The sequence below is a fragment of the Lonchura striata genome, chromosome 10 (genome assembly GCF_046129695.1).
Source record: "Lonchura striata isolate bLonStr1 chromosome 10, bLonStr1.mat, whole genome shotgun sequence".
Taxonomy (NCBI): domain Eukaryota; kingdom Metazoa; phylum Chordata; class Aves; order Passeriformes; family Estrildidae; genus Lonchura; species Lonchura striata.
The window spans coordinates 14133429-14151452 of NC_134612.1; the positions used below are offsets into that span (position 1 = coordinate 14133429).

General features: G+C 38.8%; 1 long non-coding RNA gene across 1 annotated transcript; it reads right to left on the bottom strand.

Annotated features, from left to right (window-relative positions):
- Nucleotides 1-1245: 1245 nt before the first annotated feature.
- LOC110473927 (uncharacterized) lies at nt 1246-14148 on the bottom strand. Its single transcript, XR_002466000.3, has 4 exons — nt 13838-14148; nt 6077-6331; nt 3634-3761; nt 1246-1264 (listed from the first exon to the last, which is right to left on the bottom strand). It is a non-coding gene; the product is annotated as an uncharacterized LOC110473927 (long non-coding RNA).
- Between the last annotated feature and the right edge of the window lie 3876 nt (nt 14149-18024).

Sequence of the window (18024 nt, forward strand, 5' to 3'; positions counted from 1 at the left end):
GAGGCTGCTTGTTGTATGGCATTTCTACAGAGCTTTTCATAAGTAGTTTCTTGAAGAGGCTCCTAAAAACTATCAGAATCTTGGAGATAATCGCGGTTAAAGCAGGGACAAATATGTAGTGCTATTATCTTTTTATGTGCACACAATAAAACTAAATGAGAAAATAACACACTTTTAGTCTAAGCAGTTTTAGAATAGAAATGTTCATCCTTCAAATCGCAAATTTTCATGCTGTTGCTTTCAATACTTCGAAGGGATTCTAGGCAAAGGAAGATCTAAGCCTAATGTGAAGCGATACATGCGTCATAATGCACATAGCAGTAATGGTGCTGTCTTGGCTTGAAAGATAGGTGTCTGCTAAGGAAGGCAGGCGCCTCCCTTGAAACGGAAAACGCAAAACACCCCCTCCAAATTATAATTTGAAATAAAGGGGCTCTCAGGAAGAGACATGAGAATAGAATGAACAGTTCTTTACTCGTCTGTGTAATAAAGCAAACGACGACTCCACATTACCCAGAGCCGCGACCCAGCCCAGCCTCTCGGCCGCCGCATCGCCCCCGCGCTGCAGTTCCGGGCACGGCCAGCAGGGGCGCTGCTGGCTGCCGGCGGGCAGGCTCCCCGCGCCTGCAGGGGGCGCTGCGGGCGGGCTCGGGGAGTGGAAATGGCGGCTGGGCCCGGACGGGACGGGAGGGAGGAGAGGGAGGGAGGAGAGAGGCTTTGCTTCACAAACCCTGGGGCAGCTGAGGCCAGCGCCCCAGCAGGGCTCTGGGAAGCAGCGAGCTGGGACAGCGAGATGAATCGGCAGGCAGGGGGTGCGGGGCTACAGTGCAGAGAAAGCTCGGAGTCGTGCCAAAGAAGCACAGGAGCAGGGCAGCTGGTGGAGAGAGCAGCAGGGAGAGGCGGGCGCAGGATCCCGGCGCCCGAGGGGTGGACAGGTCCCTCTGCCTGTGAGGTGGGTGTTAGTAAGGTCCCATTCTATGGCTGCTCTCATGAGCAGAGACTCACCGCACGGCAGAAGAAGCAGCCACGGGCTGGGCTTCGGTGAGAGAGGCAAATTCCCTCCCCAAGCAGCAGCTCCAACCATCCTCCTCCAAAGCCGAGACAGAGCGAGCGATCCAGCAGCTGTCCCAGCCCAGTTCCTGCGGTACCTCTGCCCCTTGAAGAGCAACTCCCAGATACGAGAAGTGCACCCAGATGCCCTCCTCCTCTGAGCTTGGCCACTTGTGTTTTTCTCAAGAACCCAGTCGTTAATATTTCCTAGCAACTTATGGGGAAAAAAGGTCCATAAGTAAAAATGAACAAAAGGAAAGAAATCTAACGCCCAACAGGTGCTGGAAGAGTGCACAGGATCACTGGTCTTCCATCCACTAAAGGCTGTGGCCTGGGTCTGACAAAAACAGAACCAGGAAAATCTTTGAGGCTGCATTTCTCCTGCATCTGGACATCTTGTCAGCAGTGTGAGAAATTCTCATGCTACACTTGAAAGAGAGCAATGAAAGTGTTGATTCAGCTATCAACATGTCACTCCCTCTCCTCCATTAAAAGCAGAAATACACTTTTCTTTATATGGTCTGCCCATATAAAATCTAAACACACTGCACTATTTAGATTTTTCCCAAATTTAGGCTAAGACAGATTACTGCTGCATTCGTAAAGAGCTATCAGCTGTAGCTTTTATCTGCACAGCAACCACACATCTTTGCAGCTGAGAAGATAGACATGAATCAATGATACTACAGCATAAAGTGAAAATACCCTATGTTAATATTACCAGGTTACATGGTTTGGTCCACAGACCTGGAAGTGCAGACCACCAAATTTGAATACAGTCTGTAGCTATCACTGACTTCTTGTGTTCTGTGACTTAGGAAAATCATATAATATTGTTTCCATTCTTTACATTAAAAAAAAAAAACTTTAATATTGTCAAAGAAGACTTTGGTTGTAAAAACATGGTCAACCAAATGTTCCTGGAGAGAAACTAAGATGGGGGAGAAATGGAAATTTGTTGATGTTGTTGACAAAAGTACAAAAATTGTCCTACATTTATAGATATGACTGTCATGGACCATCACTGATCTACTTCCAAACCAAATCATAGAAAAAAACTCTCCAGGTGAATGCTGTCATAGTCATAAAACAGTTTTAAGATACATATATGTGTGTGCAATGTGCACACATACACAAAGGTGGACAGTGATGTATTCTGTAGTATGTGCTAGTTCAACAGTTTTTTTGGCAAAATCTTGAGTTTATTCAGCAAAATACTGTGCCGATTTCTTCAGTTGTACTAGAGCAATTTCATATAAATTTGGTCCCAAATGATGCAGTTACAAGGAGGAAGCAAGATCTTTTGTGGGGATTTTTCCTTTGTCATTATATAAAGAAATTGATGCAGCAAGCTGAATCACAGTCCCCTTTTGGTCAGTCATGACTTGATATGAAAGATTTTGGTTGTAGGGATTATGGTAGGCAAATGAGAACACCTTTCAGAGTGGAAATGACTAGATAATCTCAGCTCAACTTTTATCACATGCAAACTATAAAGGCAGTCAACTCAATGGTAGCTCTGATTCTGCATGTCTCTTTAGAGTCAGTCAGTAACCAGTACTGTGAGCAGCTGTAGAAAGTGAATTTAATTTTGCTTGTGTGTGTGTGTGTGTATAAAGAAAATGTAAAGCTGATTTTTTTCAGTTCATGAGCACAAGAAAAAGTTGGCATACATGTTGCCTGTAGTTACTGGGGCTAAAACAGTGTGTGAGGTTTTCTCCCTCCAAGCTGTAGTGAGAGATGAAGAGATCCCATATGGGCCACTAGTACAAAGAAAGCAGAGTAACAGGAAAAGGGGAAAAAAATGCAGTATATAAGGGTAACAGAGGGAAACAAGATTGAAAGAACAAAACATCAACATTGTTAGTCATGAGGAACAGACAGGAGTGAGGTATTGCCTGCTGACCATGTGTACCAATGCCAGAGTTTAAAAACACGGCGTCTGTGGTATGGGATGGTGTCTCTCTAGATCTGAAAGGCAGCAGCAGATTGTTTTTATAGAAAGAAAAGGTGTCAGCAGAAAGGAAGGAGCATACACACATGGAATCATTTGCTGTAAGAAGCCATTTGAAAAACAACTGAGAAGTTGAGTGGGAGAAACATCTGTGAAACATGCAGCAAGACCACCACTAGTGCTTCAGGGAGGAGGTGGGAACAGAAGGGGATACACACACAGTGTTGGACATAGCATCTTGTCAGGACGACAAGGAAATGTTGTCGGTACTCTCTAGAAGATCCAACATCTTGTGAATCTGGGAGGAAAAATATTTTGTGATAAAGCCTGGATGTACTTTTTATAGTTTTCAAGAAGAAGACAAATCTATGTCCATTGACCAAAGTAAATCAAAGAGTGCTATCTTTAAGAAGAAATTGCACTTTTCAGGGGATATGTTGGCAATTCTGCCTACCAGGATCAAGACTTTTTTGCTTCTTTTCCTGGGCTAGTAACTATTTTGCTACTAACCCTAAATGTGAAAGTCTTGAGATAGCAAATTGCCACCAATGAAAAACAATGGTTATATTGTTTTGGGGCCAGTGAAAGCAGATATTATGTGTAACAGCAAGGAGGGAAAAATTCCTCACCTTAATTTTGCAGTCCAGACTTTTTTCCTTGACAGTAGAAAGAAAAGTCTTCATGATATCAAGACCATATCTGAAATCAATTCAGCTATTCCTCATAAAGAAGCCAGTCTGGATGCAAAATAACTTGCCTGTAACACAAATGAAAAAGAAAATACTGATCAGAGGAAATTCTACTTCTCTGGGTTTGAAGCCTTCTTTACACAAAGCCTTTAATTATTTTTCATTACTTTAATGACTTTAATGACTTTGTTAGCCAACTTATGTTGGCTATTGTATGGAAAGCCCATGTGCTACCCAAAGGCCTCTCAAGGAGGTCACATAAAAGATGAGTCATAATGTAACTGATTTCTACCAGATCATCCTTCCATTTGCTCAGTGCAGAAAAAACAAACTATGGAATGTGAAAGCACTTTGAAGTGACTGATGATCTTGCTGTTTATTAACCACACTGAAGATGACCTTAGTAAAAAGTAAATGAAGGCAAATGAGTAATAGACACTCAATGGCTCGTTCCAACCACTGTAAAGACAAAGTAAAGCCTTTTATTCTTCACAAAGAGATATGCTCCTATTTTGTCTAAACAGGTTAATGATAGCTCTCAAGGGAGAATAATATTGAGAAAAATACTATATATCTTAATTGCCTACAAAATATATACACATTTTAATTTAGGGTTTTTTTTCAATAGAATAAATCTTTACATTAGCAATCACAGAATATTTGGAAGGGACCCATAAGGACCACTCAGTCCATCGTCTAGCCCTGCACAGCATCAACCCCAAGAATCACAATATGTGCCTGAGAGTATTGTATAATAAAAAATGCTGCAAATTATTTTCTTCCTCCAGAGGTTAATAGTTAGGTTTATTTATTAGCTTATTTTTAAGTTAATATATAGGAAAACCCACTTTTCCTAGTGAAATAGAAAGTTTAAACAACTATCTCAATATAAGGGGGAAAAAAAGGTTCAGAAGAAAAGACAGATTGTTCAGAAAGAAGCGGTGTCTGTCTGTAATATGCTCCAGGTAATTTTTCTGCCATCAGTGACTAGAAAAAAATTATTATTTATTAATTACAATGAATTTGCTAGTTTTCAAGAATTTTTGATTGAAAAATCTCTGACTGAAAAAAATCCTTTCTTCTTAGTGCAACCTTTCTAAAATAACTTTTCAATTATTTTTATATTATCAAACAATTCTTCAAAATCTGACTTTGTCTAAAAAAATAAAAGCTAACAAAAAACAGAATGCAAAAAAAATTGTAATTTCTTGTTATTACATGGTCTTTTGTTATTTTTTTACTCACTAGTGACCAGTGTAGCAATAGGTATACTTCCTTTCATTGTTTTTATTGTATAAACCATACATTCCCTGTGTCCTTCCATACACCCAGCTTTGAAAACTGAAAACCTGCTGCCCTGGTGGCACAGCGAGCAAGTCCAATTCACAGTGGGTCCTGAGGGCCTTGGAGCACCCAGCCATGGGTTGTGACTCACTGAAATCCTGATTGAGGAGAGAGGTTTGTCATCTTGCACATCTAAACCTTAATCCACATGCCTGGCACTGCACACTGATCTTGACAGGAGCAGAGCCAGCTTGGCGCCTGGCAGATGAAAAAGGACTGCCTCCTGGAGATTAGATGGCTTGGCACAGTGAGAACACAGAGGTCAAGATATGATGTTTGCCAAACCAAAAAGAACCTCTCATTTTCCAACTCTATTGCTGCTCCCTGGATAAGCATTTTTGGCCTTTTGCCTTGGTTTGAAGGCAAGACTTGTTAGGATTTAGCCTGAGGGACCTGGTTTACTGTTGAAGGTCAAGCTAGATTTTGACTGTTGTGAAGCCCTGATATGGTAAGGTCATGTGCTTTCTCGTTAGGGCTGATCTCTCAAGGCTCTGGGTAGCTCCTGGGATGTCATCAAGAATGGAAATTATTGCACACCTTGCTGAAGCCAGTTCCTAATGGATTTTATGTTCCAACCCTGCAAAATACAGACAATTTTGCCTGAGATTGCAGCAGAACAGAACATAGTGATTTCATTTAATATAGGATTTCAGAATATAACATTTGGATTTTTTTCCCAGCAGTATGCTTTGTCTTGATTATTACTCATTATATGTATATTTAATCATCATGCATATTTTTAAACCAGAAGTACTTAGACTCTAAAAATGTTGAAACCAGATTTATTTTAAGGCACTTCATTCTCAATGAAACAGCAGATTCTCAAGAAACACAATCCTATTATCATTTTTCTAACAATTTGCTTGTCATGCATCAGTAGCTGTTTATTGTTTAGTTTTTCTGGAGCTAACATCACCATTGCAAGGATGTTTTTCTGCCCTGAGCACTCTCTCTGCCTTCTGGTTACTCAGTGGCACAACCAGCACTGGACATATTCCCCAGCCCCCGACACCCTACAAAAAAGGCCACTGTTGCCTACCAAGTTTTGTGGGTCTGCAGAGAGCCAAGGCTTCAGCAGCAGCACAGGAATCCTCTTTCACAGTTTGCTGGCTCACACAGCTGTGATTTGGGTATTGTTGCAGTGTGATTTAACTTTTATTCCCTCCTCAAGTCAGGCTGTCAAGGAGAGCATCATTTGAAACGCCTCTGAATTCACAGGGCTCATCCTGTGCCAGAGCCTTCCTCCCTCCTTGTGGTGTCTTGTATGAAAGCAGAATTTCTCAGGAACAGCCAGCTGTTTTGAAGCAAAGTGTAACAGAAGAAACTTGAGCAATCTCAGCATATGTTTTTATTCCTCACCTGTCTTGTTGCAGCAGACTGTGCAATAGAGTGAAAGTTTTACCATCCCTACAGTACATATCAGCTGCTCAGTTTTTCATCATTCTGGTACTGCGCTGGAATTAATAATACAGTTGCTCTCGCAGAAGAACCATGGAGAATCCTTGTTTGCTCAGTTAGTGCAAAAACAGCCTTCTGATTGTGAAGGTAAAAATTCTTTTTGAATTAAATCTGACCAAATTGGCTTTTGAGCAGCAGCGAAGACTTTTTGCTTCATTTCTAAAATTTGGAAACATGTTTTCTAAAATTTTTATTGAGGATATCTTGACTTCTACATGGTTCTCCCTGTAACAGACTGAGCAGCAAGGAGCTTCTGTCACTACAAAGAAAACATTCCTGATCCCCTGCTCTACTGTCAAACCCACATTAAAAACAGAAAGAGTCAGCAATCTAAGGGTGCTGCCTGAAAAGCTCCTAAATAAAGGTTTAGTTCCTGGAGTTTAACACAACAAATTGTATGCATAAAGTCTCTCATAGATATAATTATATGATGTCAGAGCAGGATAATTTTTTCTGTCATATTTTTTTAAAATGTCCAGTACTATCAACACTAACACTGAATAAATTCACTTCTGTAAAAATTGAGTGAATTCAAATGAGTAAATTTACTTCTGTAAACATTATATTTATTGGAAATCATTGTGATTTTTATTGCCTTTGCTCAGTACTACATTGTAGTCTCATTAAGAATCCTTGAAATTTCAGAATTCAAATATTCAGTTTTCATTTTACTAAATTTTAAATCTCCTTCTAAATTGCTTCATTCTAGCCCATTGTGTCTTTGATATTTGCTAATAGTATCAAAACTGAAAAAAATACCCATTCCATTATTGCAAGAATTAAAAAACTTGCAAAAAGTAGTCTACCCAAAATGTTGTTTTGACAAAATGTAGTAATACCAGGGAAAGTACAGAAAAGACTTCATTGCATCTTTGAGAAAATGTAACTTGTATAGAGAAAAGTGGCTACAATAGAAGTAAAATCAGGAAATAAAAGCATAGAAATGACGTCTAAATGAGCATATCTGGATAGGGCTTTGCTCTCCTTTTGTAGCATGATATGGAACACCATTTCAATACAGAAAAAGCAGCCAAAACAGTAAAGGAACCAAGGACCTCAGTTATTAAAAAGGGTTAGACAACTACTATCTGCCTATATCTTTTAAGATAAAGATTAAAAGCCAGAGAGGGGCCTCAGAAGGCTGTGAGTCTCATTGCAATCAATGGGAAAATGCATGCACATCTGAGGGCAGGGCTTGGCCTGAGCAAGGGAACCTCACTGAGAGAAATTGTTCTGCAAAGGCATCAGAAAGGATCAAAGCTCCGGCACTCCTTGAGTTCGTGTCAGCCACAGAAAGAGAGAGCAGAAAGGAAAGCCAAGGATGGTCCAAGAACAAGGGGAATTGAGGTGGAATATCTTTGTACATACTATCATTGCAGAAATAAATGATGGAGAAGGGGACAAACACAGTTAATATAATGTCTTGTAAAGGGAGAGAGCAACTTTCAGAGCAAAAAGTTCATTTCAGAATGTAGAGCTGCTAATGCAGAGGATGGGGCAGAACGGGCAAGGCATCCCATCCTCCTTCTGCCAAAAACAAACAATCCATCTTCGTGTATAATCAGCATTTAATCAGGTATTTAACATAACTCAAAGCATTTTCTGTGTTTCCTCCAGATCAGGAAGGACATATTCAGTGAGAACTCAGCATTTCCCTAAACCAGCAGTGCACTGTGAAAGGCTCAAGCTGCCCAAATTATTTTTAAAGGCGAAGAGGCCTTTAAAATGCTGTGGTGGCCGTTCGGCGATCGCGGCGGCTGCGGGACCGATGCAGCCACCGAGCCTCTAAGCTGACATCAAAGGGGGAAAAATCAGCTGAAATGACAGCAGCAGCTGCAGCATCCGCCTCTAAATTAGGCTGTGTTTCAAAGTCTGGACTCAACTGCTAAGCAGTATAAAGACCCAGGAGGAAGGCTGCCCAAGAAAAAGAGTTAGATTTCTAACCTAACACATCAAAGTAACACATGCTTAGAAGAGCAATAAATGCATATGGCACACATTCACATGCTGCCTAATTGCAGTGGGCTCATGAAGCCAAGACAAACCTTCAGCTGATTCCGACTTTTAGAGAGGATTTGAGTCCTTTTTGAATGCAGAAAGCTGACACAAATTGGTAGCAGATTAGAGTCTGGCGTTGTGATAATGCATCCCATAATTTCAAAAGATGGCCATTTTTCATATCATAAGACACCTTCAAAATACTGAGCTCCTTATTAGATAATTTATACATACACCAGATTACAGAATATCCACAACATAATAAATTAAGAAAACCTTTCCCTTAAAATTCAGAAACCAATTAGAAAAACACCAATTTCACTATTAATTTGCTTGCACATGAATTTAATAACACAAGTGGGAAGATGAGAAATACATTATTAAATTATATACATTGCTGAATGCTTTAGCACTAAAAATCCTTGATTTGGGAAAATTATGCATATTTTGGTAGGCATTTTTATTTTAGTTTAGTCTGTAAATCAAAGGAAAATATTTGCAGTGTTTTTGATGATGTACAGATTTATAAGAAAGTAACAGGAAATAAGACTACATGTATGGATATTTTGCTATACACAGCAAGCATGCTCACTACAAAAAAATGCACATTTTTGTAGTAGTAGGTATATGATTTGATCTCTTTTTGCATTTCCTGCAAGCAAGCAGAGTAAACTCATTCATTCACTTGATGTTTATTAAAATTCCTATGATATTGTAGCATAATGGTGGATTCTGTGAACAAATTCATACTTAAATCTTTCTCACTTTAAGAAACTGTAAATAAGTATTTAATATAAATACAAATAACAAACAACATAAAAAACATTAAATATACAAAATTCTCTACCATATTTCTCTCCAAACCTCTGAATCTTGCTTTTGTAGCTTTAAATTAACACACTTTTCTAAAGGGTTAAAGTTGCAAGCAAGAGCAACCATCTACATTGCACTCGCTTAACTTGTTCATTAAGAAAAACAAACCCACAAGAAATTATTTGATAACCCTGACATAGTGTTTTTTATGCTTATGGACTTCTACCAGTTTAAATTAATCTGTTTGACGACATCCACATAAAATACAGTAGTATAGCAGTTGAGAAAGCAGAAACACAAATGTCTAGACATATCTTGTACATATAGGATGCATTAACTCACTTAAGAGTCAAGTGATAAAATATATCTGTTGAAATTATTCATATTAAAATAAAAATTACTCAGAAGCCAACACTCACACACCCCAAGGAGGGAAAAGAACATAGTACAAATTAAAGCCAGATTCTTGCTCTAATTTTCCAGATTCTGTCATTTGTGCAGTTGATGTAACATATGAAGTCATGCTGTAAAATGAGGTAAAAGTGAACTGTGTGCAGTTCTGGATGTCATGTGGAGGAGCCTGGAGAGGTGCAGTGGGCAGCACGGGTTTGGTGCACAGGGAATCTGAAAGCCCAGAAATCAACACAGCCCCTCTTAAATTCACTCACCCTGACTACTTGAGTGCATTCACCTGTTACAGCAACTACACCCAACTCAGAAACAGTTTGCTTTAATACTGCTTAGTCAGATCACTTCTTATTCTTTGTTCTGGTTCACTTTGATAATACTTATTGAATGCTACTGTTCAGTGAGTGTTTAGGAGGATGGATGTTAAAAACCCAACAACTGTGGCTCTCAGAAAGGATTGGAAACTGGCAATGCAAACTTGTTGAACGTTCAGAAAATAACACAAGAGCAAATAGTTGTGTGGTTGCCCCAATAGACAACTTGCCTGGTGGAAAATACAAAGGAAAATGTTTTTATCCTGTGGAAAATGGAAGACCATAAAAGGCCAAACACAGCAAAACCCTTTTTATAAGTAAAACACAGACATACTGGTTCTGTAGACTGTACTGATAAGGTGAAATATTTCTGAAGTTATACAATAATGATAAATGCATTATTTGTGTTGGGCTTTTCTGACACAGAATATTGATATTTTGAATGGAAAGATTTTTAATGCAGATCATTAGAGTTGTAAAAATGACAATGTTTCTCACTGAACTTGTTCATTTTCCAGCAGCCTGGAGGGTATACAAACATAACTGGTATAATTTTCTGAGGCTGGCCTTAGTTCTATGCTATTTATATTTTATTCTAGATTATTTCTAATTTAAATTCATAAAATAGGGAACTGAGGAAGTAACACCATTGTTTTCCAATTTTCTAACAAAAGTTCACTTTGCCTTCCCAATCTGCTCCTGGGATTATCTGGAAATCGCACAGTTTAGAAAGAGATTCTCTGTAGCCTTAGCAGTTTCCCTCTAGTTCCACCTATATTATTAACTTTCCCATACCAACCCCAAATGAGCTTAAATATAGACTCCTCTACATCTAATGAGCCCTAATTAGCTCATCAGCTTCTGACAAGGCTAAATAGACTTGTTAGGGAATGACAGGTCTAGTCTATCTCACGCTGGAATGGGTGTCATCCCTCCCACTCAATCCTCCAAGGCAGGAAAAAAATCCCTTAACAGCTCTTTGCAGGGTTTCCAGTCTCCTCCAGGACCCCAAAAGAGGGAGCCTTTTCAACTTTGCAGAGATTCACACAAAAGTGACCTGGAGAAGACGGAGACTGTAGAATTTATTGGTGTGATGAGTTACCCTTTCACTTTCTGCCCATCTAGATAAAGAAGGGACTGTGATGTTGAAGGGAACAATCTTTGATTTGTTTCTTTAGACCGACTCCACAGTTGCCAGAGCCAAAATTAGCTCTTCAGCTCCTGATGAACCATGCTGATGTTACTTATTTAAAATTTTAATAACTCTTAAAATAACAGGAGTCTGATCTAATCTTTATTTCTCTGCACTTCAGCTCAAATAGAAGAATCCAGAGAGTAAAATTGTATCCTATTTATTCCAGGTTATTTATTTATTTATTTAGCTAGGGAAAGTGAAAATGGCATGGAGTAACAGTGCATTGGAGCTGCTGAAAAATGTTTATCCTGTACAGGAGAACCATCATGCCTTAAACAAAGGATCCTGCCACTCTTGGAAAGTATTGTTTTTTTCACATGCATAATTCAAAATTAAAAGCTTGGAACCTGCAACACTATTTCCAAGTTTTGAGAAATGGGCAGACCCATCATTTAGAAGAGCACATGTATTGCTGTTATGTTAAATTTATTTGTGTACATAAGTCTTAATAGTGACCCATCTACTTCAGAGTCTTTGCAACTTAGGTGCTTGTCTGTCTAACTTCTATTTCAGGATCTGGCTTCTAAAGAAAGATGCTACCTCAAAAAGCATTGCTTGACTGGCCAGAGCCCCTCCTGAAGCACTGCAATACATATTCCATTCCCTCCTGTGCTGGGAGGACATACTAGGTAAGGTTGTCTTCCCTGCCCTGGAGGGAAAAAGAAACAAAAAAAAAAAAAAGAAAAAGAAAAAAGAAAGAGAAGAAAAAGAAAAAGAAAAATAAACAAAAAAAAAAAGAAAAATAAAAAAGAAAGAGAAGAAAAAGAAGAAAAAGAAAAAGAAAAAGAAAAAGAAAAAGAAAAAGAAAAAGAAAAAGAAAAAGAAAAAGAAAAAGAAAAAGAAAAAGAAAAAGAAAAAGAAAAAGAAAAAGAAAAAGAAAAAGAAAAAGAAAAAGAAAAAATAACTGAAGAATCTTTTAGAAAATCCCACATTGCAGATTCTTCAAGAATGAGTACTTGTTTGACAAAATGAGAAGGCCACATCATCAGTAGGTTATTACAACATCTGGGATTTTCAGAAGCCACTTGAGGATCTGGGAGCTGGATACCTCTGCAAGTCTGTGTTAAATTTGCAGCTTAAACACTATTGGTCTGCTGACTTCAGTGGAGCAGTGCAATTTTCAGCAGCTGAGTCAATGCTGAGTGCCACAGAAAGCCTGTAGAGAATTGAAATTCCTTCTCTGATAATAAAATGGATCTGAAATCATGAAACTGCAATAAAATTAATATGTTTCTCATTTGCTGCTTTAGCAGTTATTACATCTCAGTTTCTGAAAAATATCTGTCTTTTGTTTCCAAACTATGTTTGTGCAGTAGGATTCTGCCCTAGGAGAATCTTATCACCAAGTTATAAATCTCTGAACCCAGAGAATTTCAACAGAAAAACTTATTCATTCCTCACTAGTTTGGGTTTAACAGTAACCCTGTAATTAAATTGTGTTTTTTTCACTTTTCCCTTGCTGTTTTAGAGAGAATGTGCTCAGCTCTTTGGTATACAATGAGAACTAAGTGAATGCTAATCTATTCTAACCTCAGTGGATTTGAATGAGAAAATAGACTTTGATTTTTGTAATTGTTTTCTAAAATAAGACTTTTAGGAAAAAATAAAAACCACCTCAGAACAGTTCCTTCACATCTTTATCCAAAATTTCAAATAAAAATTCTGGTTTCATTACTGTAACACAGAATTGCAAGATAATTCAATCACCTAATGCATGTCAAAATATTTTTTTATGAAGTCTTCATTTATAAAGTCAAAGTTAATGAGAGAATGTGCCTTCTGCTCTCACAAACTACAAGCTGGCTATACATGACATGTTCTCTGCTACTGTCATCCCACACTAGGCTATCTAAATTACCACAAAGTTGAAATTGCTCCCTTGAGGCCCCAAATAAGGTTGGCTTGCTCAAATACTGCTTCTTTTTGTTGTTGTTGTTTTCTTTTTGAGTGACCATGAGCTAGGCAATGGCTCAGGCATGCAGAGGAAGGGGCAGTTCCTGGGACGTGACCCTGGTCACAGGGACACAGCACCAAAGCAAGGGTGGAAATGTGCCTTCAGCCAAATTTGGAAAGCCACATTTGACGTGTTGTCCTGTCCCTGAGCACGAGTTGCCCTGCAGAGCAAGAAAGTCCATCTGTTTTTTAGAAAAACAGTAGCACCAGAGAGATGTAGACAGGCTGGGGCTGTGTGTGAGATGCACAGACACTCAGGTTTCCTGTTCCATTGTTCAGACCTGCACACAAAGACAGCACTTCAACCAAAGAATCCAAAGTGACCAAAATGACCTGTTAGTTAGGGAAGTAGTGTGATGGCCACTGGGCCCCCTGACATACCCTAGCCATCAGAAAAGTTTGTTGAATTGACATTTTTAATCCCCTCCCACCCCATGACAGATCCAGGAACACACATTTCCCTTTCTCATTACAAAACCCTATTTTAGGGCTGCCAGGTCAAGAGGATTGCTGTATAATTCCTGTTCATCCTTAATGCCAAACATGGTTCATTTAAACGGTTCAGACAGACAGAACTTAAAGTAACATGGCTCTAGTGAAATGTTTTGTTTTGCCCTGCTCCTTGCAAGTGGAATAATAAATTACTGCTTTAAACTCTTACCTCTGTATTTTAAAGGCCAGAAATTGTGACAGTCAAAGTAAGAAGCATCCGATGAGGTGGTGTGGTATCTGTAGAGGAAAAGCTACATTATATGCAACTTGCCTACTCAACATAATACACTCTGGAAAACGTGTTAAAACTGGTACACTGAGACCAGAAAAATGCTTTGAATAATCAGGATCAGTAAGTGTGAGAAAGCACAAATCTTCTGGGAATATTGGAGAAGACAGACAATACTGACCTTTGCCCTAGTAGAAAATTAACCTTTTTTCTTGAGCGAAGTACAAGCAGAGAAAATCTTATCCTAATACAAAAAAGCAGGAAAGAGTGCATGAACCTTCCTGCAAAAGCCAGGGAAGACATGAGGAGCAGAAAAGCACAGTCTTAACAGGGGCCTCAGAAGCTTTGACTCATACACAGAATCTTTTAGACACCCTAAGAGTGAAAGGCTCCAGGTGAGATCTTTTCCCCACTAAGGTCAAGGACAAAACACCTTCTGATTTGTCCTCATGATCTTGATGTTCTTCAAACTGAGGTGGTAACAATAGAAAAATCACTGTGATCAAATTTATTTGCATAACCCATGTATTTGCAACATATGGGTGCTTTTTTGTATATTAAAGATGCTTCAGGAACTAGATAATGAGCCACAACATTCATTTCACAGGCCACAGTGTTATCAGCTAATAATAAGGTGTTTAGGAATGAAGATTTCTGGGAGCACTGAGTTAACATAACTGTGTCTCAGGATGTCCTATTTTGTAAGATTGCCTTTTATACTTGCAAAGCTTAGCAGTACAATTTAAAGATAAATAAAGATCTTTTACAATACACAGGCTTTTTGCCCTTGTGTGTGAGTTCTTTCTTTATGCAACACTAACTCCGTAAGAAAAACTTGCTGTATTGAGGGAAGTAAATTTTATGACTTCCTGAGCATAACTGAGATGTCTGGATCAATGCATAAATGAAACACTAAATTTAGTAAGTAGAGTCTTACTCTCTAAATGTACAGTATTTAAATATCTCTACATTGTGAGTTGAGCTCAAAGTTAGTAGAAGCTTTTCTGGAGCTACAACAATGCAGAATAATAAATCCAGATCAAGGGCTTGATTAAAAAAAAATCTATAGAAATTAGTATTTATTTTAAAATAACACAGAAGCCCACGATGCAGTCTAGACAATATAATAACAAAGCAATGGAAATAGGTAATAATAAGGTACTCAGCTTGTTAAAACTTTTGTGCATGTATCTCAGCTGCTCAGACCATAATGTCACCTGGCTTTTCCATGGTGGGATGTGCTCTGGCAGACCTGGGGCCCTTCACTACTGCATTGACTTTGTAGTTACTCAGTCTTCCCTTTTTTTTACCTTTTCTCCCAGTATCATTGCTTTACTGAAATTTCCTGATTTAAAACTAACAAATAAACAAAATCACTCAAATTCTGCTCTCAAATGTTTCTTCTTCACTTCATATGTAAGCTAAGACTTGAGTACAAAGAACTTAAAAGCTTTCAAAACTGAATTTTCCAAGTACAGTGAAGGTGTGGAAACTACAGTGGGCTGTGGATCAAATCACATCTAATATCTTCAGTGCAGAAACGGGGCAATATAGAGACATCCAGGAAGCTGTGGGAAAACCCTTTGAACATTCTACATGAGAGATATTGTTCTTCTTCCTTTTAATTCGCTATATCCTGTCCCTTTCTGTACATCCCAAGTATCCTTTCATCCTACAGGTCTAGGATGAAAGCACCTACCGCAGCGAAACAATCCTTGCGGTTTCCACGGACTTGAGCCCATAGGAAGGGCAGGCAAAGCCAGGCTTTACCCGAGCCAGGAGGCACAGGGCAGGAGGAGGATGGCGAATGCTTTGGGGCGTATCGAGCGCTGCGGTGCGCGGCGCTCCGCGGGCGCGGCCAGCGGCGCGCAGCCCGCGCCGCCCGGCGCCGCCAGAGGGCGCGCAAGAGCAGCCGCGGCCAGAGGGAAACGCAGCCTCGAGCAAATAAATAAAAATAAAGAAATAAATAAAATTATAGGAATTAAAGTAAATTTAAAAAAAAAACCAAAACATATTTAGTGATCCTCCTCTGCTGAGCAACTCACTCTGGATGCCAGCTCTGCCAACCCGCATTGCCTTCCTCCTTGGGTCTCCTGTCACTGCAGGGAATGTGCCTTGGCCAGCAGCAAAAGCCAGATCAGACCCATCTTGGTCCAGCTGCAATGTTTAACTTTTGGAATTTGTAAGTCATGTATAAAACAAGACAAAACCCCAAGGTTCAGTAATCTAACTGCTGTGCCAGGGACACAGGCAAATCAGAGGGATTACAAATGCTCAGTGCAAGGGGAGCAGCTGATGTCTAAAAGGCTCAGTAAAATAATAAGAGATTCACACCAGGAAACAGCTACAACAACATGTGAAATGTATTTTAAAGGCATTTAACAGATTCCTATTAACCCCTTGGACTGTTGGGAAAGGCCTGTGGAAATAGAAAGATGTGTCAGAGCAGAACCATCAGCTGCAGAGAATGTTAGTTAAATAAAATTTCAGTTTTCTGAGAGACATGAAGGAAAAGAAATGGTCCATCACAATAAAACCATCATTTTCTCCCATGCACCCCAAAGCAAAGCTAGAGTGATGTATGAGGAAAATATTTTTTGTACTTCAGTCCTCTTAATATCTCCTTACATTTCAGCTGAAAAAAAAAAAAAAAGAGGTAAATAAATTTTAAAGTACAGAAATTTTAAAAAAGGTATTTAAAATATCATTTCTATTCCTTTCAGTTGGGAAGACACAACAGTTGTCACTGTCATTGTCTCAAACCCCAAGAGATATGGCAACTCCTTTCCTACTATTAGAGTTAAATCTGTGCCCACATTTTTTTAAGCATGTCCTACTTTTCTTCCCTCCAAGCCAGTTCTTTACAAAGACTGACAATCTTTAATTGTTTCTATCTTTTACTCCCTATCAGGAAAATTAGGACTTCTCTTTTCACCTTGTGCTTGCCAGAGAAGTCAGCCAAGATTTGTTCATGATGATTTTTGCTGTTTGTTGATGATGTCCTTAGTTCAGAGTTTCTGCCAGGTGTTTATTGGACCCCAGCAGACAGAACATAACAAATTGTGAGGCATAAAGTTTCTCATAAGGGTTTTTTTAAAACACATTTGTCATTGTATGTCATAGTAGTCTTCTAACTCTCAAAATAGTCCCTCCCACTTTGAATCTTTCTACAGTTAAGTTCTTTTGCCAGTGATTTCCACATGCAAACCATGTGTCAAAAATACACCTTTTGTGATGATGAACAGTGAGGTTTCCTAAAATATTGAGTTTCCAAACTTAATTCTGATCTCTTGATTTATCCATTAAGCATGAGTGCTTTTCATTCCCTCTAGATAAACTAAATATTCGCCCTTTGCAACTTCTACCTTTTTGCAATAAAAGCTGAATGTGTATCCTCAAATCAGCAGACTGACTGCCACAGAATTATTTTATTTTTTAGAAATAGAGAGGCATGAGCATCAGGATAACTATTCCCATGGTGTGGAAACAGACTCTGGGTGTGAGATATGAGGATTAGAAACATTAAGAATATTTTCACTTCATAGGATAGTATTTCCTTTTCATGTGACTTTTCTTTACCTTCAGTTTCATGAGATTAGAAGGCATAATAAAAAATGAGGACATTTAAACCCACCTCACATTATTTACTTCATGCAGTCAACATTCACAAGCATCAAAGGTTTTCTTTCAGTTCTATATCAAAAACCACAAAGCTTTAAGGCTTGGCCAAAGAATCAACACAAACCCAAACAGAGGCATCAGCTCGTGAGACTGCTGACAGAATGGATTAAACAGACGTTTGAAAGTATTGCCAATGCTGTGGGAGAAAAAAGAAAAGGCCTCAGTTCTACACTTTCTTTTAAACTAAGAAGTCCAGCTTTTGTAAACTATTCACTTTGTTGATGCTCAGCAAATACCTACTGATGAGATGACATCATCTGCTAATGAAAAAAATTGCTCAAAGGCTTGGGTAAAATATATGGGCTATTCAAGCTTTGATTAAAAAAAAATAGAATAATAAGAATGGATTTTCATGATCAAGGAAATGTTATACTCCTTGTTTGAAAATAGGGTCCAACTGGTTTCACAAATGGAATTGGATCCTAAAAGAATAATCTCATTGTGGT